The 11386-nt window shown below is 48.6% G+C and overlaps 2 long non-coding RNA genes across 6 annotated transcripts in view; one reads left to right on the top strand and one right to left on the bottom strand.

The window, feature by feature from the left end:
• The window catches only part of LOC135283408 (uncharacterized), a 37278-nt gene extending 26693 nt beyond the window's left edge, over window positions 1-10585 (top strand). Inside the window, exons 2-5 of one of the 5 annotated variants that reach the window (XR_010349182.1) lie at window positions 8215-8325; window positions 8515-8664; window positions 9922-10059; window positions 10344-10585. This is a non-coding gene — a long non-coding RNA (uncharacterized LOC135283408). Of the gene's footprint in view, window positions 1-8214; window positions 8326-8514; window positions 9549-9921; window positions 10060-10343 lie in introns of all 5 variants that reach the window. The other 4 variants (XR_010349181.1, XR_010349179.1, XR_010349178.1 and 1 more) reach the window with 4 other exon arrangements.
• LOC135283413 (uncharacterized) lies at window positions 6365-9026 on the bottom strand. Its single transcript, XR_010349190.1, has 2 exons — window positions 8913-9026; window positions 6365-8279 (listed from the first exon to the last, which is right to left on the bottom strand). It is a non-coding gene; the product is annotated as an uncharacterized LOC135283413 (long non-coding RNA).
• Window positions 10586-11386: the final 801 nt, after the last annotated feature.

The raw sequence follows: 11386 nt of genomic DNA, 5'->3' as shown, positions 1-11386 counted from the left end.
TTGTTGCTCCCTGCGGTGCTGGGGATAGCTGCTGCAGCCACCAGATGTAAACTCTCGGTGTTTCCCAGGTCCCAGTCCGGAGCAGGTTTGAATGATTCCAAAAAGGGAAGGGAAAAAAACAGTCCAGGGAAGAAAATCTGGACCGCTTAGCTAAACTAACTAACAGAAGCAAAAAAAAAGTGAAAGCAGAGCGGGAGCAAAGCAGGAGCGAAGCAAGAGCGAAGCAAGCAGCAAAAAGCAAAAGCTGCACTGTGTACTGCCCCATCTCTCTGTCCTGCCAGCAGGCTGATAACAAACCCAAACAAACCTTGCTCTTCAGAGCCAGTCTTGAAGGCACAGAACATAATATCCAGCACTAACAGAACACGATTGGGGATACAAGCATCACAACCTCACCCTAGGACATGCCTTTATTAAGAGGAATCAGCTCAGGTGGGGACAAATTGACGGGTTGCGCCCACGCCAACGCTGCTCCCAGCAGTAGCACGGAGGAGGAGGGTGATGCAGCTTTTTCCCCTGGTCTGCAGGCAGAGCTAGGGCTTCCATCCTCATGGGATATTAGGAAATTTCTGCTAACATTCCAGGTCCTCTCTCTAGTTAACATCTTTTCAGGTTAGGGTGAGAAGTAAAAAGGATCTTAGCAGATATTGGACTAAGTTCCTCATCTTTAGACATCACTTAGGTCTCTTAATTCCATGTTGGCTTGTTGTTTTTAGGGTTTTTTTTCCTGGAAAATTGCAAAATCTGGGTGAAATGCATTCTCATCTGCATACCAGCTCTGGTTCAACTTGTTTTAACTCTGCAACCTTAAAAAAATAGATAACTTTTTACTCAGTCCCCCCTCTTTTTCTATGATCAGCCTTAAGCTTAAGCTTGCATCTACTTGAAATTTTTGGCTCATTATTAACATAGAATTTCTTATATCTTTTGTATTGATTATAAATTTCCTGAGCACTTTGGTGATCATATTTACTCAACTTCATTACTTTTTTTGGTTTCTTCAGGTTAATTTCTTTAGAGATCCTTAGGTTATTCTGTACAGCAGATGTCACTATTTTAATTAAGCAGGGAAATAAGAACAAACTAACAAGTGTACACACAGTGAAGAAGGCTATAGTTTTCCAAATTTTTTTGAAAGTCCATAGGTTATCCCACTAACTGGAATCAAGTACAGGAGTCCTTTCTTGATTTCTCACATATGCTAGTTTTCTTATTTCGTTTGAGATGTTTCTTATGACTGCTACAACTAATTTGATTTGATAAATTATTGTTTTGGTTTGGGTGAGTTGGTCATTAATATGATTAAGAGCTAATGCGGTCTGATTCGATATTATCTCTAATACTGTTTGTAGCTTCATAATTTTGTTTAATATATATCGCTTCTTCTGTTTGGTTTTTCTTAAATTATTGAATATAGGAACTCCTAAACTTGATCCAGATTCTTTGGGTAATATAAAGAAATCTTGTTTTATAATTCTAATGATGCAACTGCCAGACCAGTCTCTTGGCAATTTAGTGGACGCTGTGGTACCATAGATCCAAAACAGGTGTTTAGGGGTCTCCCAAAATATATTAGTTTTTGTTGTGAGCTCCCAATATTTAGAAATTTCTTTCATTCTCCAAAAGAGGTTTTTTTATTTTTTATCATACTCATAAAGTCTATATGTTCTATTGTAAATGCACTTGTTTTCTTTTTTCTTAACAGACCAAATTCTATTTGGATCTCTTGGGATCCACTGGGTAGCAGAGTCTTTTACTGCTACATAACTTTTACAAGCCATTCTTCCTTCTGGCGTACTGTACCCCTTCCCTTTCTTTAACATACATTCTTCTCTTATTAGGTTTTTATTTCTGGGTACTGCTAAATGTTCTAGTTCTCTTATTGCTTTTACTGTTTATTTTCCTTTGACTAGATTTACCAGGCTTGCTTCAGTAGCATCATGTTCAAAGCACCACCAGGCCTCTTCTACAGGGTGCTCTCCCAGGAGTGGCTGCCCAAAGGTGGCGGTGTTCCGGGCCATCCAATATATTTTCTCATTCTTTTAATAAAGGATCAGCTGGGAGAGGTTAACACAATTACAGTTTAAATTGGTGTGGACTCTCAACAAGGAACTTACTTCTTTCTCATAGAGAGGTTGGTAGTATTCATTGCACAGCTCTCCTGGGCTCTCCAGAGCACCACCAGCAATCAGAGCCAGCACTACTACCCTTCCCAAGAGTCCGGTATGGGTCATCCTGCACAGCCTGCCCACCCGGCCTTGCCTCTTGAGGATTTTACTGAGAAGAAGTTTCCAAGCTCTTTAGAGTCTTTTGCTTCTCTGGTTAAACCTCTCTTAGTCCTTACTAATTTGCTATCTCTTAGGGGAGCACTCTGAAGAAAATTAACCTGGAGTCTTTGGTACTAAGTTGGGAAGACTTAACCAGAATTACTTATTAACAATTTTTAACTTTTACAAATTTCTTAAAACACTTTAAGACATGTTATGATTCTAAACTCTTTTCTTATGCAGTTCATCAGTCTTTTTGGCTCTTCCTTTTGAGTGTCAACTTGAAGTCTTTTGGTCCTTTTATAATAGTACACCCAGCTGAATTAACTCCTGATGTGGTTGAATGTTGTCCTGAGTTAGGGGGTGAAAGCGGTGTGGAATCTGGCCCAATACCAGAGGGAGATACTGATGAATCTTGTCCATGCTTGGGGGTGGAACTGGTCCTTTAATTCTCGTGATGTGGGTCCAACACTTTTCTCTGGTTCGCACAGCAGAATTAGCGATGAGGAGTACCTGAAAGGGGCCTTCAAATTTAGGCACTAATGGTCCACTATTCCAGGATTTTATCAAAACCCAATCTCCTGGGTTAATGTCATGTGCTTCTGTGTCAAGAGGGGAGGCTTGGGGGAGGTATCATCTTTTTCTAAGTCCTTCCAGGGTTCTTCCAATGACTTCTAAATACTTTCTTGTAGCTTCTTCTCCTTCCAAGTAGTCTCCTGTGCTATAGGGTGCTAACAAGAGTGGCAAGCCAAACATCATTTCATAGGGTGAAATCCCTGTATCAGACTGGGACTTTGTTCTGATGCACAAGAGTGCTAGGGGCAAACACTTTAGCCAATTCATTTTTGTTTCTTCGATCAATTTAGTCAATACATTTTTGAGAGTTTTGTTCATCTGTTCCACTTTCCCAGAACTCTGGGAAAAATCTCCATTTTATTCTTAAAGCTTCAATTATATTTTGCAATGTTTGGGTCACAAAATGTGGACCTCAGTCTGAGTCTATGGTATTCACCATTCCCTTCTGGTTCACTTTTTGGCAAATTAAACACTCTTTTGTAATTGCTTTTGCTATGTCACATACACTTATGCACAGGTTATTTCTTAGGAAATAATCACATAGTCTTTGGACTCCCCAGCGGGTTAATTTATGTAGTTCTGTTAGCACTGTCCGAGCAAGTGTTTTGTTTAAAAACACCCATCCGTCTGATGTTAACCACTCCCCTTGTTACCCTTGGTGTAACTTTAAATCTTTTATAGCCTTTAATTCTTTTTCACTAAATATGGGTTCTTCTCTTCTTTCCCCCTCCTCAGGTGTGGTTTCTGCTTTAAAAACTTTTACCGGATCCCCTGGTTCTAAAGCTGCTTCCTTTGCTCTCTTGATCAGCTAGCAAAGGTTTCACAACTTCAGGCTAAACAGTCTTGGGGGGGGGGTCCAGTTTCTCCACAATAATAGAAGCGCCTTTCGCTCAAAGGAACTTGAGGCCTCTCCATGCCTCCTGTCCCTGACAGTACTGGCCTGTCCTTGTTTGCTCCTGGGGGTGGACCCCCCCACTCTTTTGTTACCTCAAACTGTGGGAAAGAGTTGCTTGCCCCCAGACTTTCTCTAGCTATAGCGACCATGATCCTAGCCTTGGCTTTTGCTTTTTCTTCTCTCCTTAAATACACCCTCAATTCTTCCCTCAATAACCCATTAATGTCTTTCTCTTGCCAATCTTCAATCTTTTCCAGTTTTCTTCGTGTATCAGGCCAAGATTTAGTAACAAATTGGACTTTTAGTAGCACTTCACCGTCTTTGGTGTTTGGGTCTATTCTGGAGTACAATTGAAAGTTCCACTTTAGGCGATGAAGCCAAGTAGCAGGAGTTTCATCCTTCTCTTGTGCACTCTCGAATGCCAATTTTGTATTAGTTCCTTTGGGAACTGATTCTCTGATCCCCCGAATTATCAAAGACCTGTACTCCATCATGGCCTTCCTCCCTTCCTCCTGATTAGGTTTCCAGTTGGGATCCACTAGTGGCAATTTGTCTTCACCTGATGGCACTTGGGATCCTGGATGGTTATCTTTTTCCCAAATTCTTATGCTAGCAGCTCTAATCATTTAGAACTCTTCTGGGGAAAATAATATATTTAGAATGGAATTCATCTCTCCCCAAGTGTAGAAATTTGGATCTAAGAATTGATCCACTTGGTTGGCAGTGCCCACAGGGTCTTCAACTAAATTCCCTAACTCCTTCTTGAATCCTCTCACCTCAGAAGCAGTTAGAGGAGCATTCACAAAACCAACAGCTCCTGCTACTCCTCCCATAGGAACTTCTCTAAGGGGAAAAAGTCTCTCTGCTTTGGAGGTCTTGGATCGGGTACCACAGTATGGCCCATCTTCAGACACAAAATTACTCATTTGAGGGGTATTAGCATTAACCTGGACCTTCTGTAGGTCTACAGCTGTATTTGGTGATAAGCAGTTACTAGGTGAGGAGGTATTTGTGTCCCAGTTAGAAGGAGGTGGAGGGACTGCCGTAGGAGGGGGAGAAGAGCTTGGGTGCAGGTTAGGTGGAGCTGGAGAAGGGGTGGAGCGTGCAGCAGGTGTAGTAGGTATTAGTGGGGGTGCAGAAGCAGCTGAAAGAGTCGAAGGGGGTGGTGAGGGAATGGCCCCCATGGCAGCCGGGAGAAGAACTGGATCTGCTATTTGAGGTGCTCGAAGGAGAGGGTTATAAGGTGGAGGGGCATCAGGAGGCAAGTAGTCCAGGGCGTCCCACCTTTTACTAATATCTTTATTATCCTCTCTTTCATTCCTCTGCACTTTACAAATTTTGCACTCCTTCATCCTTGATAGCATTCAACCAACAAGTTACATATAACAATTGCTCGGGATCAGTATTTTCTTGAGCTGTCAGATACTGACTCAGTTGTTGACATATCCACTTGTCTTTTGTCCCACACCATGGCCATCCTCCTTGCACATCTAATTCTGGCCACACTTCTAAACAGTAGTGAATAATCTTAACTTTATCTAATCCTTCTGTGGCTTCTATAGAGTCCCATGTCTCTAATAGTTCACCTAGGGGACTATGGGGAGCTATATTCTTCAGTCTCAGGCCACTTTTCTTACTATTACAGCCTCCCATTTTTTCAGCCTCAAAAAAACCCACAAAGATGTCTCTACCCTAAAGGAAATATATCTTATTTAAGAAGCCCCGGCCTCCTCCGCTGAAACTCCAATTTGCCTGACCCCTTTCATCAGGACTTTGTTGAGACTTCGGCCTTCCTCGCCAAGACTCAACAAACAAACAAAACAAAAAAAAAAATCCTCAAGACCCTCGCCTCTGAGGTTGTATGCCTGACCTCCTTCGTCAGGATTTTGTTTGCCTGCAGGAGTTTTGGACTTGCCCAAATCCTTCTCGGGACTTTTGAGTTTGCCTAACCTTTCTCGTCAGGACTTAAAACAAAAGTATGGCTTGATTTTTAGTTTGCCTGACTTTTCCCATCAGGACTTAAAACAAAAGTATGGCTTGATTTTTAGTTTGCCTGACCTTTCCCATCAGGACTTACATATCAGGGCTTGGAAAAACTCGAGATAGGCTTCCTCTGCCAGACCTCGTGCCTGACCTCCATTGTCAGGACTTAAAACCAAAACTGCCTGATTTTTTAAATCGCCTAACTTCCTTTGTTAGGACCTGTATCAGGGCCTTTGGGGTGCGTGCCACTCACACAGCTATTTCCTCCACACGCCCAGAGTGGGGTCCTCTTTACCCCTTTGGAGGCGCCTCAATCACCAGTTCCACTCGCTTCCCCCTGTTCCCGGCCGGCCCCCTCGCGGGGGTGCGGAACCGCGGTACTGAGGGGTCCTCACTCGCTTCGAGGGGCCGGGCTGCCGGCCCTCGTCTCAGTCACACACACTCGCTCGCCTCCCTCTCCCGCCGCTGGATACTCTCACCTATTCGACGCTGCTCCGTGTCACTGTCCCAAGCCGATCTTCTCTGGTCCCGATAGCCAGCTGTCCTGCCGGTCCAGGGTGGGCGGCCGTCCCAGTCCTGGTGTCCTCTTCAAGCGTGACTATCCCGGAGAACCCCCAAGGTGACATAAACAGGGCAGGAGATCTTTCTCCTTTTTAATGCCTTTATTAAAAAGAATCACCTCAGGTGGGGAGAAATCGACAGGTTGCGCCCATGCTGCCGGTGCTTCCAGGAGTGGCCCAGAGGAGGAGGGTAATGCATCTTTGTCCGCTGGTCTGCAGGCAGATCTGGGGATTCCATCCTCACGGGAGATTAGGAGATTCCACTTGTTCAGTCTAACATTCCGGGTCCTCTCTCTAGTTAACATCTTTTCAGGTTAGGTTGAGAAGTAAAAAGGATCTTAGCAGATATTGGACTAAGTTCCTCACCTTTAGACATCACTTAGGTTGCTTAATTCCATGTTGGCTCATTGTTTTTAGGGTTTTTTTTCCTGGAAAATTGCAAAATCTGGGTGAAATGCATTCTCATCTGCATACCAGCTCTGATGTCACACCCTTTGCCTGCTACTTGCAGGGGTCTGGTGTAACTCCCAGGCAAGCAGCAGGGGGGACAATGGCTAATCACTAACCATTGCCAGGTAATCGAAGAAGAACTCTTAACAATAGGTGGCTGCAACATGCAGGTAACTTAACAGCAACTGGTTCAACTTATTTTAACTCTGCAACCTTAAAAAAACCTGATAACTTTTTACTCATAACAATCCCGATGTCCCCCAGGGCCAGAGCCTGGGCCAGGGCTCCCTTGCACAGTTCTGAACAAGTGCTTGAGAGCACTGAAAAAATCTCCAGCAAGGGATTAGCAAAAACCAGATTTAATGTTTCACTTTGCAGGTGAGCCAATGCAGGGGTGTGCTCCAAGTTCTGGCATCCCATAGCCCAAGACCTCACAGCTCAAGCTGGGTGTGGCGGGGATTCTCCCTTTTGCTGCCCTTCATGGCAATGAGCTTTCAGCTGAGTTTCTTTTGAGCAGTCCTGGGTTGGGACCCAGCTTCCAGCCCTGCTGTCAGCCTTGGCCCACCACTCTGCCCAGGACTGGGGCTGGAGCAGCCAGCCCAACAAAAACACCCGTGGGTGAGGGTAGCAGAGAGGGGGGGCAAGAACCTGTGCCCCAGCCAGTTTGGTGTGCAGGTGAGAAAGGGCTTGGGCTGCTTCACTCACCTGGCTTGTTCTGGGTTCATAATGTTTTTTGCGGCAATGCAGGCAGGGAGGATGAAGGCTTGGTTTTCCCTTAGCACTAAGTGTGATTCTGTCATGGTTAAGCCTTGCCAGGGCTTCTGCTGCCCTCTTCCAACAGCAGTGGCTTCTTTTCCAACCCCAAGTCTGTACACAAGTCCCAGGTGCTGGCGAGAGGGCAGCGGGTCACCCTGTGTGCCACTGGGGCAGCCCCCACACACCCAGGGATGCTGGGGCCAGGCTCTGGAAGCAGCAGCATCCCCCTGATGAACTCCATCTGTATTCCATAGGAACACCATCATACAGCCCCCCGGAAGGGACTCACTTTGGCTGGTACTATGACAAGCCAGCTACCATCTGGTCCCTGGGCATTGTGCTGCACCAGATGGTCTGTGGGAAGATGCCTTTCAGAAGGGGCCAGAACATCAGCTGGGATCATCAGCTCTCGCTGACACAATGGCTCTCTCACGGTGAATCCTCATCTCTGGGCACGGGGGGAATACCAGTGCTGGGAGACAGCAGCGGGCTCGGGAGCATCCCGCTCTGGCAGCTGCTGAGGAGGTGGCACATGTTTTGCTCTCCTGCTCTCCTCCAAAACAGGGAATTGGTGGGAAGGTTTAGGCCCAGCTCTGAGCACATCCATCATGGCCTGGGCAGGCAATAGTGGGGCAAAGCCAACAGGAGCCTTCTCCAACTGACCGGCGGTTTTTGGTTTCTCTGCCCAGAGTGCCAAGATCTGATCAGGTGCTGTTTATCCATGCAGGACTTTGAAAGGCCCTCATTAGAAGAGCTGTTCTGTCATCCGTGGATGCAGGATATTCATCTAGCCTAGAAGAAGGGAGAGAGCCACAGGCACACTTTGATCCAGGGCCCGGTAAGTTACAGCTCCACACATGCCTTGGCCATCAGAAGCAAAGGAACCCAGACTTTTTTGTCCTGACTGTGTCACTGCCCAGGGCTCATCAGATGGGAGCACACAGCCCTTGTGCTGGAGCTGAGCTGCTCTGCCCAGCCCTGGTGGCCACCATCTGAGCTGGTTTTGCTTGTCCTGGTTCCCTGACAGCTGGAGCCCTGGGCAGAAACCTGACAGCCTGGTCTCAGCCCAGGGAAGGAGAAGGAGCCCCTGGAGAAGCTGTACCAGGTGGGGCTGCTACTGTTGGAGACAGCGAGGACACCATCAAGAATGGCAGCCTCTCCCTGGACCTGGCCACTGGCAAGTTGAATATGATGGACTTCAATTCTGGCACCTTCTTCAAAGCCTGGCTGTTGTGGTGTTCTTTTCTTATTTGACGTTGGTTTAACCCATTACCCCCACTGTCTGCTATGGTTCAGTCTGGAATCCCCCTTCTCCCTCTGGTCTGCCCTTCCCCAGCATAAGAATCATATCAATCTTTTGTCTCCTCCCCTGTTACCCCGGATATCCCCTGTCAATCCCTCCCCGAATTCCTGTCCATCACTTACTGGCCTCTCCTTTCCTTCCAGAAAATTCTTCCCTTGCCAGTGGGTGATTGGATCAGGAACAAGGGCCCCTCCTCTCTGCCATCCCTATTCACCCAACAATGTGTCCATCACAAGTTTGTTCCTTCCCAGAGTTTCTCCCATTGGTCATTGTATTCGCCCCACCCGAGTGCTCCACCCCCTTTATATTGTGTTGTACCGCCTTTCTCTTGGTCTCTTCCGGGTTGGATTCCCTGGAGACAAATAAAGCCTCTGGACTGTGCCCCCGAGAAGAGTCCCTCTTTTCTTTACTTCTGCTTCGTCTACCTGCTGCCCATCGCTGCCTCCTGCCGAGGCGCTCCCCGGACGCCCCAGGTGCATCTGGGAAGTGCCCCCACGCTGTCAGCTGCTGTGTCTCAGCTTGGCCGGTGCGATCTCCTCCCCTGCCCGGGGGAGTAGAGAAGGATTTGGGACAGCAGTGCGGCACCTGGCTCCACAGCAAATTTACAGACGAGTCCACACGCAGTGGGATGCTCCCAGTTTTGGGCATTGCACAGCCAGGCCAGGAACCAAAGGTTCCCCCCTCTGCTGGGGTGGATGCAGCTGATCCCTCAGTTGGCTGCCCAGCTGCTTTTGGCAGGGCTGGGGGCATGGGCTGGGGTGGGTATGAAATGGGAGCCCCATGCCCCGGGTTGGGGCTGGGGCTGGGGCAGCCAGCCCAACACAAACCCCCGTGGTGGGAGCAGAGGTGGGACTCCAGAACCTGTGCAGGGGCTGCTTTGCTGTGCAGGCAAGGAAGGGCTTGGGCTGCTCCACTGCCCTTGTTTGCTTTGGGATCACCGTTATTGTGGGGGGCAGTGCAGGGGGAAGGGAGAAAGTGTGGACCTCCCTCACCCATGGGTGTGTTTTTCCCTGGCATGCAGGGGTTGGGCCTTCCTCAAGCCCCTGATACAGATAAGATTTTTTACCTTTTGTCTTGTTTCCCCTTTTTGTCTGTAATCTATTTTCAATAATTTTTTGTTTGTTTTTCTAGAGGAAGCGTTCCAGGTGGGGTCCAGTCTGGATTGGGAAGTGCTTGGGAGCAGCTGTGGCGTGGATGGGCCGTGCCCTTTGGCGCAGGCTGAGGATATTTTTTGGGACCAGCTTTTCTTCCAGCCGTGGAGGGCGTGAGGTGGGTCTCCGTCTGCTTGGCATGGTGGGATCAGAGCTTTTGGGAGATGGCAGCGAGAACAGGAGCATCCTGCTCTGGGCAGCTGCTGAGGGCTGGATGTGGCATGGCTGGCTGCAGGCTGGGCACATGTCCTGCCCTCCTGCTCTGCTCCCAAAGGCAGCACTGATGGGCAGCTCTGGGCACAGCTCTGGGCACAGCCAGCATGGCCTGGGCACCATGGGCAGCTGGGACAAGGGGACAGGAGCCCTCAGCTGACGGGCAGTTTCTGCTTTCTCTCCTTTCAGCCGGGCTCTGCAGATGCTGAGGCTGCTCTGGGCTCTGCCAGGGCTCTGCTGGAGCTCAGCACCGGGCCGGAATCAGCCAAAGAAGAAATGGTGTCACCTGCAGCACAGGCTTGCTTGAGCATTTCGGCAACACAGCTCAAGTTTGCAGCGTGGACACCTGCAAGGGAAAACATGACATCTCCCAGAATGAAGCTTTTTCAATAGCTTCTGACATTAAATTAATTTGGGATGACCCCAAATGACATTTTTCAGCTTGCTCAAGCTGTAGCTCAGCTCTTTTCTGAACAGCTCTCTCTCCCCCACCTGCCTTTTACTTCCCAGCTGCTCCCTCTTTTCTCCCACTGAGTTTCCTACCTGTTGCAGTCACCATCACACTGGTGCCTTCCTTGATGCCCCTCTCCATGAGGAAGGCTAGGCCTCAAGGTTAGGGACACATCCTGACACTTACTGAGGAGCAGCAATGTTTCAGAGGTCCAGTGGGATTTTAGTGTCATTCAGAGCCACTATCCAGCCCTCAGCTCTCCTCACTGCTGAGTTCCCACTCCCTTTTCCTGGTCCTTGCAGCAGGATGAACTCTGTGAATCCCCTTGAGCCTCCCCACACTTCCCAACCCACACACCCACCTCAGTGAGGCTGAAGCTGAAGCTTCTCTGTCTCCTCTGGCACACCAGTCCAGTCCCCTGTGTGGGGAGCCCCAGCCGCAGAGCACAGCACACAGCAGTGCAGTCCGGGCTGCAGCAGCTGCCCTGCAGCCCTGGCTTGGCTGTTTGTGGCAGCTGAATGCTCCCTGTTTCCAGCTGTCCCTGCAGGATGGCCCCAGGGCAGAGCCCAGCCAGGCTCCCACTGCAGCCCCTGGAGCTTGGGGCAGACAGTGCTCCCAGAGCTGAGGTTCATGGGGAGCACCCAGAGCTGTGCCTTGCACTCTGTTGCCGTGTGTTACAGCACAGGCTGGCTTGTACTGTGTGACTGTACCAGCCCCTGGTGTGACTGACAGGGCCTCGCCCAGTCACATCTCTCCCAAGGCTGCAGCATTTCACTGGCCA

The sequence above is a fragment of the Passer domesticus genome, chromosome 18 (assembly GCF_036417665.1).
Source record: "Passer domesticus isolate bPasDom1 chromosome 18, bPasDom1.hap1, whole genome shotgun sequence".
NCBI lineage: Eukaryota > Metazoa > Chordata > Aves > Passeriformes > Passeridae > Passer > Passer domesticus.
The sequence above is the reverse complement of the archived record's forward strand: the minus strand, read 5'-3'. Positions and strand labels throughout refer to the sequence as shown.